The 27,797-nt window shown below is 41.1% G+C and overlaps 1 protein-coding gene and 1 long non-coding RNA gene across 3 annotated transcripts in view; one reads left to right on the top strand and one right to left on the bottom strand.

Annotated features, from left to right (window-relative positions):
* The window catches only part of LOC117507043 (low-density lipoprotein receptor-related protein 1-like), a 446,568-nt gene that overhangs the window by 106,808 nt on the left and 311,963 nt on the right, over positions 1-27,797 (top strand). The gene's annotated exons all lie outside the window — the stretch shown is intronic.
* Positions 3,657-23,380, bottom strand: LOC117507048. The gene is made up of 4 exons (XR_004559609.1): positions 23,268-23,380; positions 22,905-22,911; positions 11,227-11,234; positions 3,657-3,667 (listed from the first exon to the last, which is right to left on the bottom strand). It is a non-coding gene; the product is annotated as an uncharacterized LOC117507048 (long non-coding RNA).

Genomic DNA, 27,797 nt, shown 5'->3' with positions numbered 1-27,797 from the left:
ATTGCTGACTGAAGCAATTAAAAAAAATGAGAGGTTTTTTTTATTTAAAACACATCAAAGATAGATAGATAGATAGATAGATAGATTTTAGCAAATAAATATACAGGCATCTTAATATTATACAAAACACACAGTAAATGATAATACATACATTAAAGTGTAGGTGACACCAAAAAATGTGCACAAATAATCACTAAAATTATGAAATGTTGATATTTAAAAAATCCTGAACACAAAAGTCGATGAGAAGTGCTGCAGGTGAAGGATAAACAACAGCTGTCTGAAGCCTGCCCTCTATTTCAGTCTAGAATCCCTTGATTGAGAGAGTAATGACATGACGAGTCAGAAAAAAAAGTCACGTGACTTGAAGTGCCATTTTGTTTCCAAATAGTGTTCGTTGTTAATTTGTCTGCATATAAATTATTTATTTATTTGCTGAAATGCCGGGTTGCTGTGCATTTGGAGGCACAAATAGACACAACAAGGGCTTCAACATGTACAGATTCCCTTCAGATCCGAACACAAGAAAAAATTTGTAAAATAAAGTCAGCTGTGTGGGATGGAGCTGACATCATTGTCAAAGTTTTGAGCGGTAAATTTATTGTTCAGGTCCCATGTACAGTAAAACTCACCAAAACCATCATGGTATAAATGCAGTCACTGGACAGAAGAAGTCCCAGTGTTTTTGTATTGGTTTCTATGTAATAATACCGTATATAACGGATTTTGTATAACAGATTTTTCACTCACATCGGATAAAATGTCCCATCTGATCAACAAGTACAACCCCAATTCCAATGAAGTTGGGACATTGTGTAAAATGTAAATTAAAAACAGAATACAATGATTTGCAAATCCTCTTTGTTTGGGACAGGGCAAACAAAAGACTGGGAAAGTTGATGAATGCTCAAACACCTAAATGGAAACAGGTGAGTGTCATGATTGGGTATAAAAGGGGTGTCCCCAAAAGACTCAGCTGTTCACAAGCAAAGGATCACCACTTTGTGAACAACTGTGTCAAAAAATAGTCCAACAGTTTAAGAACAATGTTTCTTAATGTTCAATTGCAATGGAATTTAGGGATTCCATCAGCTACAGTCCATAATATAATCAGAAGATTCAGAGAATCTGGAGAACTTTCTTCATGTAAGTGGCAAGGCCGAAAACCAACACTGAATGCCCGTGACCTTCGATCCCTCAGGCGGCACTGCATTAAAAATGGATCTTACCGCGTGGGCTCAGGAACACTTCAGAAAACCATTGTCAGTTAACACAGTTCGTCGCTACATCAACAAATGCACGTTAAAACTCTACCATGCAAAGCGAAAGCCATACATCAGCAACATCCAGAAACACCGCCGCCTGCTGTGGGCCCAGCTCATTTGAAATGTACAGATGCAAAGTGGAAAAGGTCTGAGTCCACATTTCAAATTGTTTTTGGAAATCATGGACGTCGTGCCCTCTGGACAAAAGAGGAAAAAGACCATCCAAATTGTTCCCAGCGCAAAGTTCAAAAGCCAGCATCGGTGATGGTATGGAGGTGTGTTAGTGACCATGGCATGGGCAACTCATACATCTGTGATGGCACCATCAATGCTGAAAGGTACATCCAGGTTTTGGCGCAGCACGTGCTGCCATCCAAGCAATGTCTTTTTCAGGGACGTCCCTGTTTATTTCAGCAAGACAATGCCAATCCACATGCAAGTGCAGTGCAAAATACGACAACGGAGACCCCGGACTGTTGAACAACTGAAGTCATACATCAAGCAAGAATAGGAAAGAATTCCACCTACAAGCCTTCAACAATTAGTGGCCTCAGTTCCCAAACGCTTATTGAGTGTTGTTAGAAGGAAAGGTGATGTAACACAGAAGTAAACATACCACTGTCCCAGCTTTTTTGAAACGTGTTGCAGGCATCCATTTCAAAATGAGCAAATATTTGCACAAAAAATAAAGTTTATCAGTTAGAATATTAAATATCTTGTCTTTTTGGTGTATTCAATTGAATACACGTATAGGTTGAAGAGGATTTGCAAATCATTGTGTACTGTTTTTATTTACATTTTACACAACATCCCAACTTCATTGGAATTGGGGTTGTATTTCCAATAAAAACCCTGAACAGTCTGGACGTGTAAAGTAACAGAGGTACAAATTAAAGTTCAGCGCACTGACACTCGCCGATTTGAGGAAAGTGGGACCGAAGTCATTTTTGTGATTAAAAGTCCGACTGTTTATCTTTTTCAGGCCGTGTTCAGACTTGGACTTGCAGCCTGACATGCACCTGTAAATCAGACAAGTGCATGTCTCCTTCATCTGCCATCATATATTAATAGTTTTTGCAGTGCACACGCTGATTACAAATGGATCAGAAAAGACCTCAGATTTACAGCACAAAGTCAAAATAGAGGAAATTCTGCATCTTACATTTGATTTGGAGATGATGATTGCTGAAAGAAAAGTTTGTTGAGGGTCCAATTAATCCATAGTAAAGCATAAACCAGTGACGGAGAACTTTAAACTGTCACGCACGTGCATAATATGGTGTTACAGAAGCATAAATCAGGCTTTAATTTAATTATATAAAGCATTATAAATTGTAAATTTGATAGCTTAACTATTTTATATTTATTTTGATAGCACCTATACCTGGATGGTTCCTGTATGTGGTTAAATTATTTTAAAAAAGTTGAAAACATAAAAGGTTCATTTAGTAGTTCAGCACAGTTAGAACCAAAATGGCACCATGTTCTGAGTTGACGTTACTCTGCTCAATCAAGGGACTCTATTTCAGCCCTCAGCTGCGGCCATATTGTTGCTATGTCATCACCGGAAAGGCTCCTGCTAATTCAAGCCCAAATCAATTGTAAACACAGCGGAGGTTGAGCTGTTTTTGGACACTTTTTTTTAATAGTGTGGAGCTTTTTTTTTTTAAAGTGCAGTTGTGTGTGAACGTGTGTCTGAATAAGCTGTGGGGACACAGCCTTATGGTTTTGAGCATTATTTAGATGACAATGAGGGAGAAGAAACTTTGGAGGAAAACCTTGAGTCTGACAACAGTGATGATATGGGCAGAGTTCAGAACACAGAAGGTGATTATAAAAACAATAAAGAAATACTGCAGGCTCTTTCGGGATGCACATGGAGGTCATGTTTTTTGCCAGCTCTTTGGTCGAATCAACTGATTAAAAAAAATTTTTTACTATTTGTGACATCAGAAAAAAGTAATTTTGTGGATTTTTTTTCTGAGAAACAGGTACATTCAAATCTGAAAAATGTTATGAAGGACTGAAAATATCAGCAATTTTTAAAATAAATATTGTTTCCACTGATGCCGGTAATGCGTTACTTAGTAACGCGTTACTCTAATCTGACCACTTTTTTTTAGTAACGAGTAATCTAACGCGTTAATCTTTCCAAATCAGTAATCAGATTAAAGTTACTTCTCCAAGTCACTGTGCGTTACTATTATTTTTACATTGTGGGTTGATAGCAGCATTAAACTTGGTCCGTGGGCAGGGGGTTGGGGTTCGACTGAACTGCCCACTTTAAGCGAGCTGTGAGCTTTTCATCCGCGGTTTTTTGCAGCAGCTACGACTCGTCTTCACCTCTTAAAGCACGGTGACAACAGCACACCTGCACTGAGCTTTACAAAGACATTTTTACGCTTTTTTTTCTCCTAGCCGCTCCGTATCTACTGCTAAAAACAGCTGATCCTCCGTGACGCGTCAACAACTAACACTGTTTTCCACTCAAATGCACCTAAACTCTCTTTCTGAGGCCCACATGATGTGAAAACGCAATAAAACTTTCTTACCTGTAAATCTGGTCATGTGTTCTGCATAAATAAATGTTATCCATTCTTTGTGCTCAAACGCCAAAGCAGGGGCAAATCCAGATGGAATGGGGGTGTGGGGCAGGGATGTGCCCCCCCACAACACCCCTAGTTTAAAGGTCCAGTTTTGAAGCCTTTTTTTACTACTACTAATACTACTTAAAATATAATAATTTCGACAAGTAAAATGTTTAGAGAGAATTTAAATGTTAGAAAAATGTTAGAATTAATTTAATAGTTACATTTATAAACAATGTAGGTTAGAAATTGCAAGTTTTACTGTTACAGTGCTGTCAACAGTTAAATATGAGGTCAAGAAGAGGTCTTTATTTTACTTTTATAAAACAAGTATTTATTTTCATTGAAGTCAAGAAAGGGTGACTATAAAGTGAGTTTTGGCAAAACAGGTATCATTGTCATGTTGAGGTGGCAGAGGGTGTTGTCGGCAGCTGGGGAAAGTAACTAAAAAAGTAACTAGTAATCTAACTTAGTTACTTTTCCAATTGAGTAATCAGTAAAGTAACTAAGTTCCTTTTTCAAGGAGTAATCAGTAATTAGATTACCTTTTCAAAGTAACTGTGGCAACACTGATTGTTTCTTTGAATACAGTTAGTGTACTGTATGTTAAACCATTCACACGAGAAAATATAGTGTTACCTGTCTGTTTCAGTGAGATCATCTTCAGTCTGATGAAAACGTCTGAAAAATAATTTAATTTGTTGTCCTAGCTGAAGAAAAGTCCATGATGGTTCAGTCTCTGCTGTACCGATCCACGACCGGCATGGTCAGCTGCAGGTGTAATCCGTTTATTGCCTCTGCGGCTGATGGATGGAGTCTCTCCTGATTGCGTTGCAAGTTAAAAGATTGTGGCGAAGCCCCAGACTCCGTGCGAGGGCACTCGTCAATAAAAGTGCTCCACCTGTCAATCAAAAGGATTCTGGCGGCGAGAATTAACTGTTCTGACACATAGAAAAAACGTGCATCACTGACCCGAACCACTCGGTTGAAACGGGGCTGTCAGTAGCCTGTAAAAATCCATAAATTAATGGGACTATTAAGATAATGGTTCCGGCGGTGATGCCACTTCCTCCTTCTTCTCCAGTGTCGGGACTTGTTTATTTATCTCTTCATTAACTGCCCACCAGGAAAGAATAAATTTCAAACTGTTGTTTAATTTTAGTCTTAAATACTCAAAAAAAAAAAAACCATTACATATCGTGTCACCTACACTTTAAATCAGATTTTGTATCCTTCTTACAAAGAATGGGCAATATGAAGTAAATACTCATGTAGCCGACAGTATCTTTAAAGCAGACCTGCATTGAAATAAATGTGGTCAGATCTCAGAAAGAAATAGCTGATATGTATTTATAAGACCCTCATGAATGCAGTAAAGTAAATCTGTAAGCCCAAATTTGTAATTCAGCGGAGAAATCTTCGTTTAAAAATGACAAATTTGCAGCTAAAATTTAGCCTCCGTGAAAACAGTTTGTACATCCGGATCATTTCCATGACGTCAGGGAGAAGACGACGCGCTTGCGCCTTCAGTCCGATCAAAAAAAAAAAAAAAAAGCCTTCAGTCCGATCCTGCATTGAAATTGATTTTATCTGTTAGTAATGTTACTGTTATACACATCCTGATTTCAACATCCAAAAGTAAGCTGCAATGAATGCGAGATACAGCTCTGCATGATCAGCGGCGCCAGTAACACCTGTTGCCCGCAAGGACTTCTTGCGGCAAAATCTGCAGTACCGCATGATCTCGGTAATTGGAGCCGCAGAGCTCCGTGGCCGCTGAGAGAGGTTTATATCTTTTTAATGACTTGAATTCTTTGCAGGTCCCGCATCCGTACCCCGCGAGGCTAAAGACAGTACATTTTCAATGCGACACCACTCAGTCAAATGGGCGTATGGAAAAAGTACCCAAAAATCATTTTCAAGCAACAATAAAAGAAATGTATACTCACCAAATGTACCGCAAGACAGCGGAGGTCGGTCTTGAAGTCCTGAGCGATTTCTCTCACCAGGCGCTGGAAGGGCAGCTTGCGGATCAGCAGCTCGGTGCTCGTGGACCACAATGTAAATAAGCATCCGTATTAGAAGCATTCTTGTTCCTCTGTGGTATTTTTATGTATTGTTATATAATTTTATTGCCGAATAAAAAAATAAAATTCTGGGAGCAGTGGATTTCTGTTAGCGACAGATCTCTCACAGTGCCACGGTGCTGTGAGGCTTCTTCACGCCGACGTTGAAACTTCTGCAGTTGTTTGCCAAATGCACGAAGTGTAATCACAGCGGCCAGCGCGTTGTAATCCAGAATGGCCACGGGACACAAATGACGTAACCGATACGTCACATGAAAACCCTCTAGAACAATAAAAAGGTGCTTTTGTAAGCGATGCAAACTGATGTAAATCCACAAATTACAGTTGGCGCGCGCAATGCATGCTGGGATAGGGTCTTCTCTCTGACGTCTCGGCAGCGTCCCGGATGTGCTGACAGTTTTGCGGAGGGCTAAATTTTAGCTGTAAATTTGTAATTTTTAAACTAAGATTTCTCCGTTGAATGACAGATCTGGGCTTGCAGATTTACTTTACTACATTCAGAAGGATCTTATGTGTAAATATAAGTCATTTTTTGGTCCAAAGATCTGACTGCATTTATTTCAACGCAGGTCTACTTTAACAAATGAATGAAGCTGAGAAATGTTTTATTGAAGTTAAGCTCAATCCGTCAAAGGTTATGGCACAGCTGTAAATCTGTAGGGTGACATGAAGAAGATACCGACCCTGAAGCAGTTATGAGATTCATATTCTGCAAATGGGACAGCACTGTGGATTAGTGGTTAGCTCTGTTGCCTCAGTGATTGCACGTAGGTTTACTTCCTGCATGGCCCTTTCTGTGTAGAGTTTGTGTATTCTCCCTGTTTTTTGCTTGGGCTCCCTCTGGACTGTCCAGCTTCCTCCCACTTTCAAAGATATACAGGTTAGGGCAATTGGAAAATAAAGTGACTGCAGGTGTGACTGACTTTGTCTGTCAATATTTGGCCTGCGACATGGTGGTTGTTCAGCATGTACCCTCACCCAATGGCCACCATGATGGACTCCCCATTACAACTTCCATTAATCTTCCAATTAAGGGTTATTGGAATAAGAAGGTATAGAAAGTGAATGAACATAAAAGGACCCCCCCCCCCCCCCCCCAAAAAAAAAAGTTAGATGTGAAATAAGTAGTAAGTAAACTTTATTTATATAGCGCTTTTCACAGACAGGGGTCACAAAGCGCTTTACAAGGTAAAACAATAAAAATATACAGTAAAACACTCAGTACTAAAAGATTATTGGCCATGAAAAGCCTGTTTAAAAAGTAGAGTCTTTAGTTGCTTTTTGAACATCTCAACAGAGTCCAGGGATCGCAGGGACAGAGGGAGTTCGTTCCAGAGACGAGGCGCTACGGCTTTAAAAGATCGGTCTCCTCGAGTTTTAAAGGAGGTTCGAGGAACCATCAACAGGTTCTGACCTAAAGATCTGAGGCTGCGGGCTGAGGTGTAAGGCTGAATCAAGTCAGCAATGTAATCAGGAGCCTGACCATGTAGTGCTCTGAAAGTCAAAACCAAGATTTTAAAATTAATTCTGGAGGCAACAGGGAGCCAGTGGAGGGATTCCAAGATAGGCGTGATGTGGGCTCTCCTGTTGGTGCGGGTCAGAAGCCTCGCAGCAGAGTTCTGGACATACTGCAACCGATTTATCTCCTTCTTACCCAGGCAAGTGAACAGGCTGTTGCAATAGTCCAACCGCGTGGAGACAAAGGCATGGATGATTTCCTCTAATTCTTTCTGTGACACCAATTGTTTAAGTTTGGCGATATTTCGCAGTTGAAAGAAGCAATTCTTCACAAGCTTGCTTGCGTGCTGAGCAAGAGACATTCCTTCATCAAAAATAACGCCAAGGTTTCTAAGGCTTGTTTTTGCCGTTAAGCCCAAGTCACCAAGGAGGCTCCTGATAACAGGAACAGCACTGTCAGGGGCAACAATAAGTGTCTCAGTTTTTTCAGAGTTCAGTTGCAGACGGTTTCCATTAAGCCACTTCTTCACCTGTGACAGGCAGTCAAATAAAGAGTTCAATTTGTGGACTTCTGAAATCTTAAAGGAACAGTACAGTTGTAAGTCGTCCGCAAACAGGTGGTAGGAAATATCCCTGAAGTCCTGAATCAACTGGCCGAGGGGAAGGACATACAATTGAAACAGCAGTGGCCCCAAAACAGAACCTTGCGGGACACCATACTGTAAAGCAGCTGTTTTCGATAGTTTATGGCCAGCCAACACACTAAAGGTCCTCTCCTCCAAGTATGAGGCAAACCACTTCAGCACGGACCCCAACAACCCTACCAGATCGCGCAGCCGGTTGACCATAATGCTATGGTCGACGGTGTCGAAGGCTGCGGACAGGTCTAGCAGGACTAGGACCGTGCATCTTCCTGCGTCAGCGGCCATCATGATATCACTAGACACTCTCAGTAGTGCGGTCTCGGTGGAGTGGTGTTTCCGAAAGCCTGACTGAAAAGTGTCATAGATGTTGTGCATCTCAAGGAAAGACGTTAGTTGTTTTGCGACCACTTTTTCCAGTATTTTTGCTAGAAAGGGGAGCTTCGATATTGGCCGGAAATTCTTAAGCTCAGACTGGTCCAAGTTAGGCTTTTTGAGTCTTGGTTCCACCACAGCATGTTTAAATGAGCTCAGAAAGAGACCGGATGACAGGGACATGTTGAACATTTTCATGACCCATGGCCCGATTGAGTCAAAAGTATCTAAAAAAAGCTTGGAGGGAAGGACATCAAATGGGCATGAGGTCAGGTTCATTGCAACTGCTGCAATGTCTTCTAGTGACACTCGGTTGAAAGACGACCAGACCTGTAGTGGCAGTTCAGGCCGGACTGGGCCAGACCACAAGGGGTCAGTAAAGGCATTTTTTATGTGTCTGACCTTATCAACAAAGAACTCCAAGAGGTCAGTGCCATCTGCTTTACAAAACTCAGAGGTTGCAGAGGCAGCATGGGACACGAGAGAGTTAATTGTGTTAAAAAGCACCTTCGGATTTCCCTTATTGGACATTATCAGGCGATGGAAATATTTAGATCTTGCCTCTCTTGATGCATCATTTAACGTGGAAATAAGGTCCCTGAGATGTAACCTATGGACCTCAAGGTGCGTGGATTTCCACAAGCGCTCCGTTTTCCGACACAGTCTTCTTAACTCCAAGATACTGTCATTTATCCATGGACATGACTTCTCACGGACATTATTTGTTTTGAAAGGGGCCACCAAGTCCAATAATGTGGCACAGTGAGAGTTAAAATGATGCATAAGATCACTGACATCCGTACAGTCATTAAAAGCACTGGGATGAAATAAGGCACAAAATCTGTCAGCTGTAGTTTGTGTAATGATCCTCCTTTCTGCCCTTTTAGAGACAGGCCTAGGCTCAGGGGGAACATCAACCTGAAAAAAAATACAGCTGTGGTCACTCAGGTGGACGTCTTCCACATGCATATTTGTGACGTGTAGGCCAAGAGAAAACACCAAGTCCAGAGTATGACCCTTCGAGTGGGTGGGGCCTGATACATGTTGTTTAAAATCAAAAGTTTCAATCATATATAAAAGTTCCAGTGCTGGGTTGGACGTAGTATCATCAATGTGTAGGTTAAAATCTCCAAGAACTAAAACTCTTTCTAATTTTATAAGAGAAGATAAAAACTGTTGAACTCATGTAGAAAAACCCCTGCAGGGCCAGGAGGGCGATAGATTAAGATACAGTAAAAAGAGTTTAAAGAGCCAACCTTTATTACTTGTGACTCAAAAGAAGAGAAGTGTTCAGTGTCAATCACTCTGCATGTGTATCTGTCCTGATACACAGCAGCAAGACCTCAACCTCTACGAGAGAGGGGGCTTCCCAAGAGCGCAGCAGCCGACAGGGCACAGTTCGTTTAAGTAAAAAAACTCTCCGTCCTTCTGCCACGTCTCTGTGAGGAACATGAAGTCCAAGCTCTCCCTGGTAAAGAGCTTGTTGAGAGAAAAAGCTTTGTTTGCTATCGAGCGCGCATTCAATAGACCAATCCGACTTGATGATGTCATCCCCTTCGCGTCAGCTGGGCAGAGCGTAATTGGTCGCAGCCAGCTCTCGCGTCACGTGGTCCCCGGCTGTACCGGCGGATCAGCTGTTTCTCCGTTGTTTTTGTTGTTGGTGGTGGTGGGGCCTGAGGCCAAGATGAAAGCTGGGCAGACATCTGAGAGCACGAATGCCACGGAGCCGTTCCATCTCGTCGCCAGCATCAGAGACTCCATACCGGTGTTCTGAGGGAGCGGTGGCTGTGACGCAGCGATTTCATTCGCGTCCCGCTGAAGAGGAACCATTTGCAACCACCGGTAGCCTCGGTCCGACGGGAGAAACCGGCTGACCACATGACCCGTTTGATTACGCACTGCCCTCTCCTCCTCCTCGAGTTCTTCCTGGGATTGCCTGGGACTCGTAACAGCAGGTATTCCGGGGAAGTGGCGCGCACACAAACGGTGGGGGGAAAGTTTGTTTGTAGCTGTCTCTGTCATTACAGCGTTCCATAGACTCTTTGATGTTAAAAAGAGAGCTGCGATCATAAGTCCGGACAGCATAAGCACAGTTATGGATACGAGGACTAACAAAAAGGCATACGATGTGAAAATGTGAAATGTGAAATCAATGCCAAAAACTGACATAAAAGCAGCCGAGCAGTGGCGAGCCCACACACAGGCGCCATCTTGATAGTTTTTGACCATCTGAATTGCCAACAGCAGCCACAAACCCCAACATACTTCTAGACACGTCTGGGATACAGTTCTGAATGCTGTGAAAGTTGTAACCTGTTAACACAGCTGCCAAAAGTAAAATCAGCATGCTCCGCTACTGTCACGCACTGACAACACATTGAGTGTGAAACAGTGACTCCTAGTGGCATAAAATGGTACAACGCTTCAGTCACACACATGATAATACTAGTGAAGCGACGAGCTTGTGTGTGCGAGCTTGCTCATTGTACAGGGAGTCCCAAACAGGAAATTTTGAGTCTACATGAAAGGAAGTGTCAAATGTGAACACTTCTTAGCGCTGGATTCTCATGTCAATTTGGGCAAGTTAACACTGAAACAGGAAGTGCCAATTTTGAGTCCACAGTAAAACAGGAAAGTTGAAGACTTCCTGGCTACAGCAGAGGATATTAACCTGTTGTTTTGTGCTAGTATGTTTATCCACTATAAGGTTTGTGTCACTTTTTGTTGTCTCAATTTTAAAAATAAAATAAAAAAAAATCTGGTGCAATAGAGGAGATTTTGCGGGAATTCAGTGCACAGTCGACACTGAAACAGGAAGTTCTAAATGTTGAGTCGACATTGAACTCAGGAACTAAAGTGAGAGACAGCATGCACCTTGACAACACACGAGGTCAGCCAGTGACTATTTAGTGTGTCAATTGCATGAAGGTTTCTAGCCATGCTAATGCTCCCCAGATGCATTTACTCACAATAAAGTCTGAAGGACCTAAATAAGATGGTGAGGACTTTCCAGGCATGTGAGAGGCAAATAAAGAGAAATTCTTAAAATAGCAGAGGTTAAGATGCTGTCGTCGGGGTTGTCTGGGGGGTTCACACCCCCCTCCCAGAAGCTGAAAGATTTTAGCCATGCTAATTCTCCTCAGAAGCATTTATATGGAAAAAAAAAGGCTGAAGGACCTAAATGACATGGTGAGATGCTGAAGAGCTTTGCTCGTTCATGGCCGCAACATTGTCATGTCTCAGTGGATCAGGATCAATGAAAAGAGAAGAATATAGACTTTCAACATGGCAGCAGATGTGCTTGAATGAAGACAAATTGCATTGAAAAACAAGTATGTGAAATTATTTTAAGGGAATTATATGTAATTTGTGGGCTTTACAGAGAACACACATTTCAAAAAAGCATTTTAACCCCACTTCTCTGTGCCACGTGACCGCTGCCTCTTATTGCTCTGCCCTTTTCCACAGCCCTCTCTACATGCTGCAGTGCCACATGAATGATCTGTGTTTGCACGTGACACCTCTTACAACACAAAGGCTCAGGCTGCTTTATTAGGGCCACAGCCGATTTGTATGATCCAAACAATGGCCTCAGTTTTTCTGTTGCCTCGCGTCACCCTCTTGGTTTGGACAAGTGCATGTGATCTCACGTAATACATCGCGGCTTAGAGATTCCACTTGTGCATATGTTTGAAATCCATCCAGGAAACATTCTTGTTTGGGTAGATGCTAAGAGATTCTGTTTTGCTCCAGTAGGGACTTGAAAGCTTGAAAGGGGGGAAGGGAAGAATCTATCAGGTGTTAATCCTGCTTCTTTAAAATAACAGTCTGTCAGATATAGGGGTGATTATTAGTAGAATTGAAACATAATATTCATAAGCAGCTGTTCATTAGTGTATAAATGCCTGCAACAACAAATCAGCATGTTTTCATTAGCTTCCAATGACCCCTCATATTACCATGGGAGTGAGCCCCCCTCATGGAGACCACCATGTTGCACTGCCATGTTGATACAGCAGCCTAAAACGGACATGCGAGGTCTGTTAGAAAAATATCCGACCTTTTATTTTTTTCAAAAACCTGATGGATTTGAATCACGTGTGCTTGCATGAGCCAACCTTGAACCTTCCTGCGCATGCGTGAATTTTTTCCACGCCTGTCGATTGCGTCATTTGCTTGTAAGCAGCCTTTGTGTGAGGATGGGTGTAGTCTCTAGTCGTTTTTTCTTTGCAAGGAAATGGAATGACTTGAGAGTTGCAGCGAAATTCATCAGCACATCAGCTTCATGCCGATGAATTTGGCTGCAACTGTTTTCATGGCAAAATCTTCTGTCACAGTGGAATGTGCCGAAAAAGTGCTGATGTCCACCTCTTCCGCAGTTTCTCGGATAGTCAGACGACGGTCCCACATCACCGTTCACTTTGGAAATGATCTGGTCATTTCAGCATGTTGATGGCCGCCAGAGCGTGGCTCGCTCTCCACCGTTGTGCGGCCATCTTTAAACCGGTTGTACCGTCCTTAATCTGTGTGATGCTCATAGCATCGTCACTGAAAGCCGTCTGAATAATCCGAATGGTTTCCACCTGGCTGTCGCCCAGTTTCTGGCAAAATTTGATGCAGTCGCGCTGCTGCAGATGAGACTCCACCCATCCTCACACAAAGGCTGCTTACAAGCAAATGACGCAATCGACAGGCGTGAAAAAATTTATGCATGCGCACGAAGGTTCAAGGTTTGCTCATGCAAGCACACGTGATTCAAATCCATCAGGTTTTTGCAAAAATAAAAAGGTCGGATACTTTTCTAACAGACCTCGTACTTCGCCTTTCGCATTTTGCAGCACAGCCGGAAGACTAAAGAAAAAAGTAGACTAAAGAGTTGGTAGTTGCTCCACTGTCAATCTCAAGAAGACACCAACCCTGAAGCAGTTATGAGATTCATATTCTGCAAATGGGACAGCACTGTGGATTAGTGGTTAGCTCTGTTGCCTCAGTGATTGTACGTATGTTTGCTTCCTGCATGGTCCTTTCTGTGTAGAGTTTGCGTGTTCTCCCTGTTTTTTGCTTGGGGTCCCTCTGGACTGTCCAGCTTCTACGAGTTACTATTGCAGGCTAAACAGTTTGAGAAGCCTCATTTCTGTGAAACGGAGGCTCATACCTGTTGATTATCACAAGAGAAGGCAAGGAAACATGAATCCCTGTCACCAAAGAAGTGAAAATGAAAAGGGAAACAAAAACATGACCTGCAACAGCATAATGCATTCCACAACCTCTCCACAAGATGACACTAAATCCTACCTACTGTAGCTTTAATAATTCCCTCTACCAGTGTTATCAGATTGCAATTATTTATTATATATTTATTTTTGGTTGAGCAGATGTTTCATGCTGTCTTTGTTTGTACATCCTGTACACTGTAAAACTCAATGAGATAGTTGATCTCAAACCATTTGAGGAAACTGATTGCCTTAAACCATTTGAGTTTGCCAACTTAAATAAAATAATTTTCACAAATTTAATTGTTAAAGTTTTAGTAACTTAACAATTATAGTTAATTAAACTTATGTAAATCTAGTTTATGTTTTTCAATAAAAAGGGACACTTTCTGCCTAAAAAATTTGCATTATGTTTTGGATTAGATTTTTTGATGCATTCTTTGGTTTACTTGTTGACTCTGCGTTGTGTTATGCTGCCCATTTGCTCCCCTCGGGACACGAACTCACGATCTTCGGCATGGAAGTCCGACTCTCTAACCAGAAGGCTAAAATTCAGGGCTCTGGCCTTGTGACCAGAGAATTCTTTTGAGCTGTTGGGAGTTAGGTTTATGAACTACATATGCACAGCGACACCTGCTGGCCTCCATTGCATAAGCTCAATTAAAATGAGTGAATGGAATGCACTGGAAATACATCACCAACACTTAAATGCCCCAAAACGTAAAATGCATTTAAGGGAACTGAGTTGTTATGACAAGAATTCATATTTGAGTTAGTTTAATTAATGGAAATGAGTGACTATAACTTTTTTCAAAGTTTGAGTTACATTAACTTAATTATTGTATTAAAATGGAGTGTTCGGTTTAACAGTGTATAAATTATACATCCTGTATCAACACACCTATGGATGAAATTAGTTCTTTTGGTGTCGCTGTGACATCTGGCTTTGAAAAAAAACTTTGGAATAATCTGTGTTGCTGCAGTAAAAGAACAGACAAAATCACCAGCCTCACACTTGCATCCACTACTGCCATCGGAAAGACAGACTGTAGAGTCGCCACGATCTTTACCCAGCAAACCTGTCGATTTTCTCTGTAAGAATTAGCAAGACAGTTGTTAACTATGGAGAGAAAGAGAGGAAGTGGAAAATAAGGAAAAAGATTCTGGGCTTCTAACGTGGCCCAGTCACACTAGAGGAATGTGGAATAAAAGACCCTGTTTAATTAAAATTAGCAACGCCTTTTCCACCGCAGCCTGCAACCTCTTGCCAGCTTCAGCAAGAATGCAGCCTTATGGGGCTTTGTCCGCTTTCTGTGGATGAGGTGCTGTTATTTTTCTTTTCATTTCTTTTTCTCACTCACTCTTTTGTCTCTGATGCTTTATTATATATTTCTGTGTTGTTCATTTACTGTCCTTTTTTGCTACCTCTTATGCAATTAATGGGTCAGCAGATGTTGGAGAAAGACAGATCTGAGGACATAAACTAGGGCTGCAGCCTGTGTGGAGAATGAAGGACGGGTCTTTAAGAGGAGAGATCAGTTGACAACTTTATGTATCATGAATTTTATTTTTTCTATTTACTTTTCTGTTAATGGACTGCAGACTGCAGACAGATTTTTCATTCGTCAGTGCCACTGATACGTAAATGAAAACTCAGCATCTGTCTGTGTGATGAGAAATTCCCTTATTCCCCTAGAATAGTGCAGGCCCCTACCAGGCCAGAAATATTTTTCAAGGATGTCTATACAAATAATGCCAATGAAATGTTAATAAATAATAATATTAATTAGTGTGTTGCCTATGGGATCCATGGGTTCTAGATTGGTTAGTGTTTATGAACTACATAGCTGACATTTTTCAAGGGTGTAACAAATTGTGGACAGTTTCTATAATGAGTTGGAATGGTGTGTGAGTCCAGAATGATTTTAGAACCTTAGACCATAGACCTCAGTAGTTTTTTGAAGAACTATTTACTGTTAAGTAATTTTTAATGTTATTTTTGCTGTCTTATATATTTAGAAATTGTTTAGGTTGTTGTTATCATATATACACTATTATTTTTATCATTATTAACATTATATGTTTTATTTTTATTATTACTTTTATTTTGTCATTTGATTTTTAAATGGACCACAGTGGAAATAAGTGTTTTCACTTTCTTGTGTCATCCATGTATTTTTAATGTATTTACAGTTATATTAGTACTTACATCGAACTTACTAAATAAAATTACGCACACACACTCAATCACGCTTTTAATGTATAGATGGTTTACTGCCCCCTGCTGGAATGGGTGTGAGTCCAGAATGTAAATATTAATGTCCATTGTTCAGTGTTGTTAGCTAATATACTGTGTAGCTTCTCCAAAATATTAATCGTATCAACGTTCAGTTTTGCCGCCGTTATACTATGTAGCTTCTCCAAAATATTAATCGTATCAACGTTCAATTTTGCCGCCGTTCATCCTTGACCCAAAATTCATAAACATACCAAACGACAAATGTCAGCGCTCCACAGTTTGTGTGTGATCAAAATCACACACACACACACACACACACCCACACACACACACACCCACACAACACACACCACACCACACACACACACACACACCACACACACACACACACACACACACACAGCTGTTTGTTATTCTGCATTTTGCTGTAAGAAGGTGTTTAACAAACAGAGACTGTGGCAGAATGACATTAAAAGCGCTACACTTTTGACATATGGCGCCCAACATGAGATTTAACTCACTCATGGCAACAGCAACATAAGGTTGACGAAAGTGACTAAACCAGTTGATCTACAAAATAAATTGATAAATAAATAAATAGCACTAACACCACTGTTAAACTAACATAAACCACAATAACAGCATTTGAAACCTCAAAACCTTGAACTCCCATGGTGCATTGCAGCACAGTTATCCATTGTTTATTGGTGAACTAAACTGTGAATTTCTCCAAAATATTAGTCTGATCAACTTTCCATTTTTGCAGCATTCCTCCTTGACCCAAAATAAATAAGCATGCCAAATGACAAATGTCAGCTCTCCACAGTTTTGCGTGATCAAGCCAAATACACGCACGCATACATGCACACAGAGGCCACTTGGCTATTATAATGTAGATAAATCCATTAATTTGGAAATCAGTAATCATTTTGGCACAGCTCTGATCAACACTCCGGTACTGCTGTGATGAGAAATCAGTTTTTTCCCCTAGAATAGTACGAACCCCTACCAGGCCAGAAATATTTTTCAGGGATGTCTATACAAATAATGCCAATGAAATGTTAATAATAAATAATATTAATTAGTGTGTTGGCCTATGGGGATCCAGGGTTCTAGATTGGGTAGTGTTTATGAAATACATAGCTGACATTTTTCAAGGGTGGTAAACAAATGTGGAAAGTTTTCTATAATGAGTTGGAATGGTGTGTGAGTCCAGAATGATTTTAGAACCTTAGACCTTAGATCTCAGTAGTTTTTTGAAGAACTCAACCTTTTTATTTACTGTTAAGTAATTTTTAATGTTATTTTGCTGTCTTAATATATTTAGAATTGTTTAGGTTGTTGTTATCATATATACACTATTATTTTTATTCATAATTATTAACATTATTATGTTTTATTTTATTATTACTTTTATTTTGTCATTTGATTTTAATGGGACCACAGTGGAAATAAGTGTTTTCACTTTCTTGTGTCATCCATGTATTTTTAACGTATTTACAGTTATATTATGTACTTACATCGAACTTACTAAATAAAATTACGCACATACTCAATCACGCTTTTAATATATAGCTGGTTACTGCCCCCTGCTGGAATGGCGTGTGAGTCCAGAATGTAAATATTAATGTCCATTGTTCAGTGTTGTTAGCTAATATACTGTGTAGCTTCTCCAAAAATATTAATCGTATCAACGTTCAGTTTTGCCGTCGTTATACTATGTAGCTTCTCAAAAATATTAATCGTTTCAACGTTCAGTTTTGCCGCCGTTCATCCTTGACCCAAAATTCATAAGCATACCAAACGACAAATGTCAGTGCTCCACAGTTTGTGTGTGATCAAAATCACACACACACACACACAACACACACCACACACACACACACACACACACACACACCACACACACATACACACACACACATATAAACCCACACACACACACACACACACACATAGCTGTTTGTTATTCTGCATTTTGCTGTAAGAAGGTGCTTTAACAACAGAGACTGTGGCAGAAGACATTAAAAGCGCTACACTTTTGACATATGGCGCCAACATGAGATTTAACTCACTCATGGCAACAGCAACATAAGGTTTGACGAAAGTGACTAAACCAGTTGATCTACAAAATAAATAGATAAATAAATAAATAGCACTAACAACACTGTTAAACTAACATAAACCACAATAACAGCATTTGAAACCTCAAAACCCTGAACTCCCACGGTGCATTGCAGCACAGTTATCCATTGTTTATTGGTGAACTAAAACTGTGAATTTCTCCAAAAATATTAGTCTGATCAACTTTCCGTTTTTGCAGCATTCCTCCTTGACCCAAAATACATAAGCATGCCAAATGACAAATGTCAGCTCTCCACAGTTTTTGCATGATCAAAGCCAAATACACGCACGCATACATGCACACAGAGGCCACTTGGCTATTATAATGTAGATAAATCCATTCATTTGGAAATCAGTAATCAGTTTGGCACAGCTCTGATCAACACTCCGGTACTGCTGTGATGAGAAATCAGTTTTTTTCCCCTAGAATAGTACGGAACCCCTACCAGGCCAGAAATATTTTCAATGATGTCTACAAAAATAGTGCCAATGAAATACAAATAAATAATAATAAAATAAACTAATAAAAAAATCCATTAATTTGGAAATCAGTAATCATTTTGACACAACTCTGATCCGCACTGCAGCACTGAGGCTGTTATGATCAGGAGCTGGACACGGGCAGTGGTCTGTTCTGTTGAGCTGCTGGTTAAACTGTGATTCTACTGCGTGAACCAGTGGATTTTTATGCTGGGTGTAAGCGTGACTAAACCTTAACTAGCCTGTTGCCCATGGGGATCCACAGGCTCTAGATTAGGTAGGATAGAATAGGTAGGGTAGAATAGGTAGTTGCCTGGGATTGTAATAAATTAAGCAAAGTTTATATAATAAATTATACACGCTATTATTATTATTATTATTATTATCATTATTATTATTATTATTATCATTAGTATTGTTATTATTTTATTTTACTCTTGTCATTGTTTTAAGTGGACCACAATGGAAATAAGCCTTTCCACTTTCTGGTATCATCTATTTTAACATATTTTCAATTATATTATGTACTTACATTGGACTTACTAAATAAAATCACGCATGGCAGGCACTCACACTTATAAAGATGATTTACTGCCCAGTTCTGGAAAGTTGTGTTAGTCCAGAATATAATTAGGCAATGTTAGCTAATATCCACACTTTCTCCAAAAATATTAGTCCTATCAACATTTTGGCTCCATTCATCCTTGACTCAAATAGATACGCATACCAAAGGTCAAATGTCATGCTGTCCCTAGTCACATGCACTCTTAGCAGCGCTTTTTGTTTTCTGTATTCTGCTGTAAGTAGGTGCTTCTAATTTTACAGAGATGGTGGCGGGAGGCATCAAAACAATGGTCTTTTCACTAATGGTAATGACCAGGGTTCGAGCTAGGAACATTTTAGTGCCAGGTAAGTTATGTGATTGCGGCTCATAGCTTCAGGGTGCCGTGGCCCCTGGATCCACGGCCGCCTGAAGCTATATGGTTTTATACCACTAAAACATTCTTGGTAAGCCTTATTGTAACTATATTTTTGATGGTTTGAGATGCATTGAACAGGGAGGTGATGGTCTAGTGGTTAAGGTGTTGGGCTTGAGTCCAGAAGATCATGGGTTCCAAATCCCCGCCTGACTGGAAAATCACTTAGGGCCCTTGGGCAAGGCCTTATTAATCCCCTATTGCTCCCGGTGTGTAGTGAGCGCCTTGTATGGCAGCACCCTGACATCGGGGTGAATGTGAGGCATAATGTAAAGCGCTTTGAGCGTCTGATTCAGATGGAAAAGTGCTATATAAATGCAGTCCATTTACCATTTCCCATTGAACGCAAGAATAATAAACAAAAAAAATGATATTTATGTTGTAATATTTGTAAGATCAAGTTATTTTTTACATTTCTGTCAAAGTCAAAGTTAATAAATTAAATAACATTGAAAATGTTAAAAACACATTAATATTTAATGGATATAGCATTTAGTCTCTTCAAAAATATTCCAGGGAAGCAGGCAGTTTTTCTGTCATCCTAACAGTTTTTTTTCAACAATTCATTTAAACATTATAACACCTAATTGCCTTGTTTGAACAAGAGTTGAGTCTGGACTGATTTGTCAAACCTGCTGTTTTAAATGAAAAACTTTGTGAACATGTTTCACTTTTGTGAACAAGAGTTGTTTGTTTTGACAAACAAACAACTGACAGGGAACTTGTTTTGTGAACAAGTTCCCTGTCAAGTCCCCCCCCCCCCACACACACACACGTCTGTTGTTTTTCAAACTCTGAGCTTTTTGGAAACACGAAGCCTTTCAGCTGTAAAATAAACCAAATTTCTGAATGTATCTTCGGATACAGATACAAAAGGACCTGGAGTAATGTCAGTTTTTCATGGTGGCTTTTTTTTTATTCAGTTCAGAGCAGAGACCCTGTTCCAGCGGTTCCTGTTCATAGCTCTGTGGCACAGAGCGCTCTGACTCTGATCTCTGCTGTTTGTGATTTGATATGAAGAAAATTACAAATATATTCTTATTACTTTAATATTGGTTTAAAATGCATAGCTATGACGCTATAAGCTTGAAATACGATCAAATTGGTACATTTTCAGTAACATTTCAGTTCATTTTTCAGAAATTCTGTGCTGGGCTTCACAGCCAATTTGACCCCAAGAGCCGGGCGAAAATTTGCAGTACCGGGCATGGCCGCCCAGCTCCGCCCACCGTGGCTAGAACCCTGGTAATGACAACATGATACTTAACTAAACTGACTAAAACAATTGTACTACTACCAATTGAACGGCCTAAGCAGTAGGTCACCCCTCTGAGTCTGGTCTGTTTGAGGTTTCGTCCTCAATATCATCAGGGGGAGTTTTTCCTTACCACTGCCGCCTGTGTGCTTGATCTAGGGTTGGTAAGGTTAGACTAGGGTGGAGCTTAAAATTAACATTTTTTTTTATTTAGATTTTCTAAGGTCTCACCCCTCAAAAGTTTCTTTATTAGTTAAAAATATATAGGTAAAATTTGAGAGTCCTTTGATAATATTTAGAGGTAGCCTCAAAGAACTCAAAGTTTGATCATAACAGTTATATTGAAACTGAATGTGAAATATAAACCTGTTGTAGAAATCAGTGAAAGTTTTGAAAAATTACCAAGCATAACATAGTTTAATACAAGCTTTAATAATATAAACATTAAACAACAGTAAGTACTGCAATGAAATTGCAATCAGAATTATGGATTTTATATATACGATGAATTTCAGCTTCCTTTTTATTTTATGTTTATGACTGCCGTTCTTTGTTTTTCTTCAGAAGTCGCCACTGTTCAAATATTTTTTCCAGTTTCTTCTGACAGTGCTGTTTGTCTCTTATGGGAATTCTAGCTTTATTCCCAAATAGGGAAATCTCCTGCACTGCAACGTCTGATGCTTGTTGAACCGTTTTATTCAGCTCTAGATGCTGGTGCTGAAAGAAGCCAAGTGCCATGCGAACTGATGAGAGTTTGAACCTGTTAACTCTGTACAGTAGATCCCAGCAGATACTAACATTTTGTAATTTTGCTCTTGTTACCTGTTGTATGGCCTGGGGGGCTGGCTGCCTTTTTGTTTCTGTCTTTGTTTTTCCTTCCAGGTGGCTTGCATTTGGGACTGAGTGGCTGTGTAGCTGAGTTTATCAGGACCTCACCCTGATCACCTGCGGCTGTCAGGACTCACAGCTGTGGTGCATCTACAATGGATTGGAACATGGTGGCATTTAAGACTGGAGTACACAGTGTGTATTTGCCAGAGACTCGACCTTGTGACCAGACGGGTGAGATCGTCGTCTCGGGAGCCATCTCTCATCAGTGGATGCAGAGAACGTCCAGGTTTGATGCATGGTCTGTGAAAGAGGAGAGGGTGAGGTCTCACGCTCGTCAGCACACTTCCTGAGGTACGTTAGATTTTGTGACTAACATTTATACAGTCAGTAAATGTGGTGTCCCTCACACCTTATTATATTGAGCTGTATGTTGGTCGTTTAAATCAGCTTCCACTGCAGTGGAGTTTTGTGAACTGGATGTTCCATGCCTGCAGGGTGGGAAGCTGATTAGTAATTAAGCCAGGAAGTGTTTGCTGTTTGTGCACCTTTGAGCGTTCTCTCTGTGTGTTGAGTGTGGACCCACATAATGATTCCTTCTTTCACAGACTCGGTTTGTCGCGGCCACCTGGGGGTGTCGGCGGGGTCCTTGGGTCTGAACCAGTTCTGGCTCCGGACCGTTAGCGCTGCTGGGAGCGCACCGCAATCCACCACGCCAGACCGCGCACTTTTATATTTTTCACAGCACTGTAATGTTCATTAAACTCTGTTATCCTTTGTACCGTGCTCTGCTTATTTTATACTGGGTCCTTCAAACGCTGGTCGGTTCTCCGGGCTGCGTCCGACACATAACAGTTACCATTGTGTTTACTTCACAGCTTGCCTGTAAATACACAGTTACGATGAAATTGCCAACTTTTGGAAAGTCAGTGAAAACATCAGACAATTTAATTCATTATTAAACTAGTTTGTCATTGACTAAGTTATTAAGAATCAACAAATAGTGTCCAAAAAGTATAATTACCATGTCTGAGATTGGAATATGTTACTGGAAGAGAGACAGGAGGTTTCCAACTTTCAGTTATACCATGCCATTTGATGTAGAATTTAACTAAAATTATGAAACTTTAGTCCAGTTGAGCTACCAGTAAATATTAACCAAAAGCCCTATATTTTCAGAATATGGTTTTATGTAATAGAGGAATAATTTAAGAGGGTGAGACCAATTTTCCTTAACAAGTTAAAAATAAGCTCCACCCTTCCTTGTGTGAAGCACCTTGAGGCAGCTTTGCTGTAATTTGGAACTATATAATCAAAATAAATTGAATTGAATTGAACTGCAAAAACACAATAAAGCAATAACACTAACAACACTGTTAAACTAACATGAACCATAATAACAACATTTAAAACCCCAAAACCCCCATGGTAAATTGCAGCACAATGTCCATTGTTTACTGGTTAGCTAAAATTGCTAATTTCTCCAAAATATTTGTCCTATCAACTTTTCGTTTTTGCAGCGTTCATCCTTGACCCAAAATACATAAGCATCCCAAACGACAAATGTCAGCTCTCCCTGATTTCTGCGTGATCAAAGCCATACACACATACGCAGGCACGCATGCATGCAGAAGCCACTTTGCAATTATAACATAGATAAGTATTAATTAAACACATCCACAGATTTTTTTTTTAAACATGCTACAGTAAACATTTTCATGCCCTGCTTTCATGAACCTTGGTACAAGTCTTTGTTATAGGTTGGTAATACACATATTATCATATCATTCGAGTTGGGCCCATTTGGCCAGCGTTACGGCCCTTGATTAACAAATCTAGACTCTGTCAGTTTCATGTTATCAGAATGTAGCAAGCATTGTACCAAAGCAGCATTTGCCAGTGGGGATACTGTGCTCTCAGAGCACTCTTGTTGATTCATGAGGTTTTTCATCTAGTTTTAACTTTGAATGAGCAGATGTTAAAATGAAATAGTCTGTGTTAAACTCTTGCTCAAATAAGATAATTATTAATGGGGTCATTACTGGTCATGAAACCAGTAATACTATGATATTAATACGGTGACTATCCAAAAAGTAAAAAATGCCTTGACATTAATTTTAGGTCATATCGCCTGCCCTTGCTGTTTAATCAGCATCTTGATATGCCACATCAGCGAGGTGCATGGATTAGCTTGATCTGTTCTGAAAAATGACAAGGAACCGTTTATGCATTGCCAATCATTACTCAGGTCTGCTTTTGAGATTTCAACAGACATTTGCATAACATCAGGAGGGAGAAGAATGCCAAAGTAGCACCTTTTAAAAAAAAAAAAAATTCTAACAACTACACAATGAGTAATTAGCTTTTAAATAACAAGGACTGATGCATAATTGGTAGCAAAGAGCCCTTGCATATATCAAACCTGTGCATTGAACTGTTTGATACAGAGAGAAAAAAAAGTTGTGGAAGTAAAAATAGACAGAATTTTTCTGTCAAGCCCATAAAGAAATACAGTATCAGTCAAATGTTTGGGCACACATTTCCATTTAGTTGAATGGAACGGGAATGTGTGTCCAAACATTTGACTAGTAGTGTATGTGCAACATGAGCTATCATGAAGCTGCATTATACTACTTTGTCACTAGCCATTGTAGTTGTTGAGACTTGCGTTTAATGCTGAAAACCTTTCTGTCATTTGTAGTTGAGGGGACTTAACAATGCATCAAAAATTCTCTGGACATTATTGATTGATTATTGAGTTTTGAAAGCAGAAGATAATGAGCTACATCTACGCACAGAGCTGATTGACAGATAACCTTCAAACAAGCCTCTGCTTCTCGCACCACAAACAAGAACAATCAGAGATTTCTGCCGTCTGCCAATCCGGATTCAGGTCACCTCCAAAATTCAGTGGAGTCTTCCATGCCCTAATATCTATCTGTTGTGCAAATTTGGTGAGAATTTGTGAAGAACTCATCTTCAACTGCTTATCCAGGATCGGGTCGCGGGGACAACAGCTCTAGCAGGGGACCCCAGACTTCCCTCTCCCGTGCCACATTGACCACCTCTAACTGGGGATCCCGAGGTGTTCCCAGGCCAGTGTGGAGATAAAATCTCTCCACCTAGTCCTGGGTCTTCCCCGGGGTCTCCTCCCAGGTGGACGTGCCTGGAATACCTCCCTAGGAAGTTGCCCACGAGGCATCCTTACCAGATGCCCGAACCACCTCAGCTGGCTCCTTTCAATGCGAAGGAGCAGCGGCCCCTTTCCGAGCTCCCCACGGATGACTGAACTTCTCACCCTATCTCTAAGGAAGACACCAGCCACCCTCCTCAGGAAGCCCATTTTGGCCGCTTGTACCCGCGATCTAGTTCTTTCGGTCATGACCCAACCCTCATGACCATAGGTGAGAGTAGGAACGAAGACTGACCAGTAGATCGAGAGTTTTGCCTTTTGGCTCAGCTCCCTTTTCGTCACAACAGTATGGTAGAGTGAATGCAACACCACCCCTGCTGCGACGATTCTCCGGCCAATCTCATGTTCCATTATCTCCTCACTCATGAACAAGACCCAGAGGTACTTGGGGTCCTTCACTTGGGGCAAGACTGTATTTCCTACAGTAGGCAATCCATCGGTTTCCTACTGAGAACCATGGCCTCAGATGTAGAGGTGCTGATCCTCATCCCAGCCACTTCATACTCAGCTGTGAACCAATCCAGTGAGTGTTGGAGGTCACCGGCCGATGAACCAATCTCCTTAATCTGTAAAGTACTTTTGGCATAATCCTTTGAAGTCTATATAAAGTGAAATCTTGATCCAGAATCCCGATCTGGGTCCAGATCACCTCCAAAATTCAGTGGAGTCTTCCATGCCATAATATTTATGTGGTGCAAATTTGGTGAGAATCTGTGAAGTAGTTCAGGGCTCGACATAGCCATTTGCCCGCTGGCCCGGCACCGATTTGGCCCACTTTCGGGCCACTACGGGCCAGTACAATTTATCAAATGATGGCCCGCTCAGGCCACTACAAAAATGCGCAAAATTCTATTTATTTTGCCATATTTTGCGGCGGCAAAGTCGAATTTCTTCACATCTCCGTGTCATCAAACTTCACCGAGTCCACCATGTTTGTTTTGGTCTTCTTCTTTTTCTTCTTTGATTGTTTTGGTCTTGCACCACGGACCGCATCTTGGGTTGGGTATCGTTAACAAATGATTCGATCCACCAATATCAATAGTCTTTTTGCTTAACGATTCCCTTATCGGTCCTTCAGAGCGGCCGTTGTTTTTGAGGGTCTTTCTCGGGAAAATGATCATTTCTCTGATCATTTTGTTGATTGCAGACCCTGCAGTGGGTCTGTAATTAACCGCTTCTGCAGACCAACTGCACTTTGAAGCGTGAACCAATGAAGCAATGGTTTGATCCGCCGGGTCGTTGGACTGTATCTTAATTTTTCCCCGCTAAGGGCCCTGTCCCACTGGGGAGAGGATTAATTGCGCATGAATTGAGTATACAGATTACGGGCGTTTGTTGTCGTCCTCAACAAAAATTGCCAAAAACGACAAATTTCCCAGTATGAATTACGGATATATTAATAATATATAGTGAATATATGATGAACAATCACGGTTATATAACATGTAGTGAGGAAACTGATCCGACACATTGGGATTATCACGGCAGTATTACGGATGTATTATGAATGCATTGCACACGTGTTGCACGTGCACAGCATCTGCATTGCGGTCATAAAAGAAGCGCACTCGGGCCATCTGCATCACTATTCACACCAACAATACAGGCTCTGGAGCATTTGCTGGACTTGGACAGGTTCATCACAAAGTGTTGTCATGCGAGGGTTAACTGTTCGTGAGTTTGGGGAGCGGGAGGGGGGGAAGCCGCTCAGGGTGTGAGACTGTGTTTTTTTTTCAGCGTGAGTTGTGGGTAAACAGCAGCTCTTCCTTTAGTTGGTGTTAAATAAAAGTCCTGGATTGCAGCAGCTATGTCTTTGTGGATTTACACAGCCGGACTGGCACTGACTGGCAGGTATGTCGCTTTCTGCCACACTTTGGGTTTACGTGACATGTTTATGCATTCACAGATTGTCCGCAAATCAGCTGCAAAGCAGATGTAATAAAAATGCTTTATTCATGGCCAATCTGTATGCAGTTGCTACAACATATTTTAGTTTGTGATGTGGACATGATGGGCACGATATATCTGCTTTACACACTCACACTCCCAGTCTGCTGCCAAGCCGCAAATCCCCGTCAGTTGCGGATATCAGTGGTTAACGGCAGATATACAGCGCATAGAGTGAGTATGTTTTGTGTATGAATTGAGTATATATGGAGCATGTAAGGCGGATGTCATCCGCATTCAGATTTTTGAACAGCTCAAAAATCTTGGCTGCGGACATGCGTGCCTCTGCGGATGATCACAGGCGTGTTCGGATGACGGCCGACTCATACAGGCATGTTACACGGATATTGTGGATGTTTGGCGAATATGGGCCAAATTTGTGCGCAATCCATACGCAAATCCTCCTAAACGCCAGTGGGACAGGGCCCTAAATGTTGGGGAAAGTGTAATGCACGGACCCACAACAGGGGGCGCAAATGAATGGTCAATAGATAATCCAATAAATACAATTTATTGCAGCAAAAGTGCACAACAGGTCAAATACGGCTTTTAGACAGTCAATCACAAGATGCAATAAGTGAGTCCTTTTTCCGGTTGGTGGACTGCCTTGCCCCTGGCCCAGGTGGTACAGGCCCGGACATACTCCCGGATGTTGGCTTCCAAAGACGCCCACCAGAACCGCTGCCGGACAACTGCCACGGTCCTTCGCACCCCTGGATGGCAGGTGAGCTTAGAACCATGACAGAAGTCCAAAACTGCAGTCCTAGCATCTGTTGGGACGTACAACGGTTAGGTGGTCCACCGCCGGGTCCGGGTGACGTGTCAGGGCCTCCCTGACGATGTTCTCCACGTCCCATGTCAGTGTGGCGACGATAGTGGACTCCGGGATGATGTTTTCTGGTGGATCCGACAGCTCCATCTTGACTTCTTCTTCATGCACCCGGGACATGCACCCATCTGACCGCTGGTTCTTGGTCCCGGGGCGATAGGTGATCCTGAAGTCAAAACGTCCAAAAAATAGAGACCAACGGGCTTGCCTGGGGTTCAGATGCTTAGCGGTCCGAATATACTTCAGGTTCTGATGGTCAGTGAAAACCGTGAATGGAACCACAGCTCCCTCCAACAAG

Source organism: Thalassophryne amazonica, chromosome 3, assembly GCF_902500255.1.
Source record: "Thalassophryne amazonica chromosome 3, fThaAma1.1, whole genome shotgun sequence".
Taxonomy (NCBI): domain Eukaryota; kingdom Metazoa; phylum Chordata; class Actinopteri; order Batrachoidiformes; family Batrachoididae; genus Thalassophryne; species Thalassophryne amazonica.
Note: the sequence above shows the minus strand (reverse complement) of the source record. Positions and strands in the feature narration are given on the sequence as shown.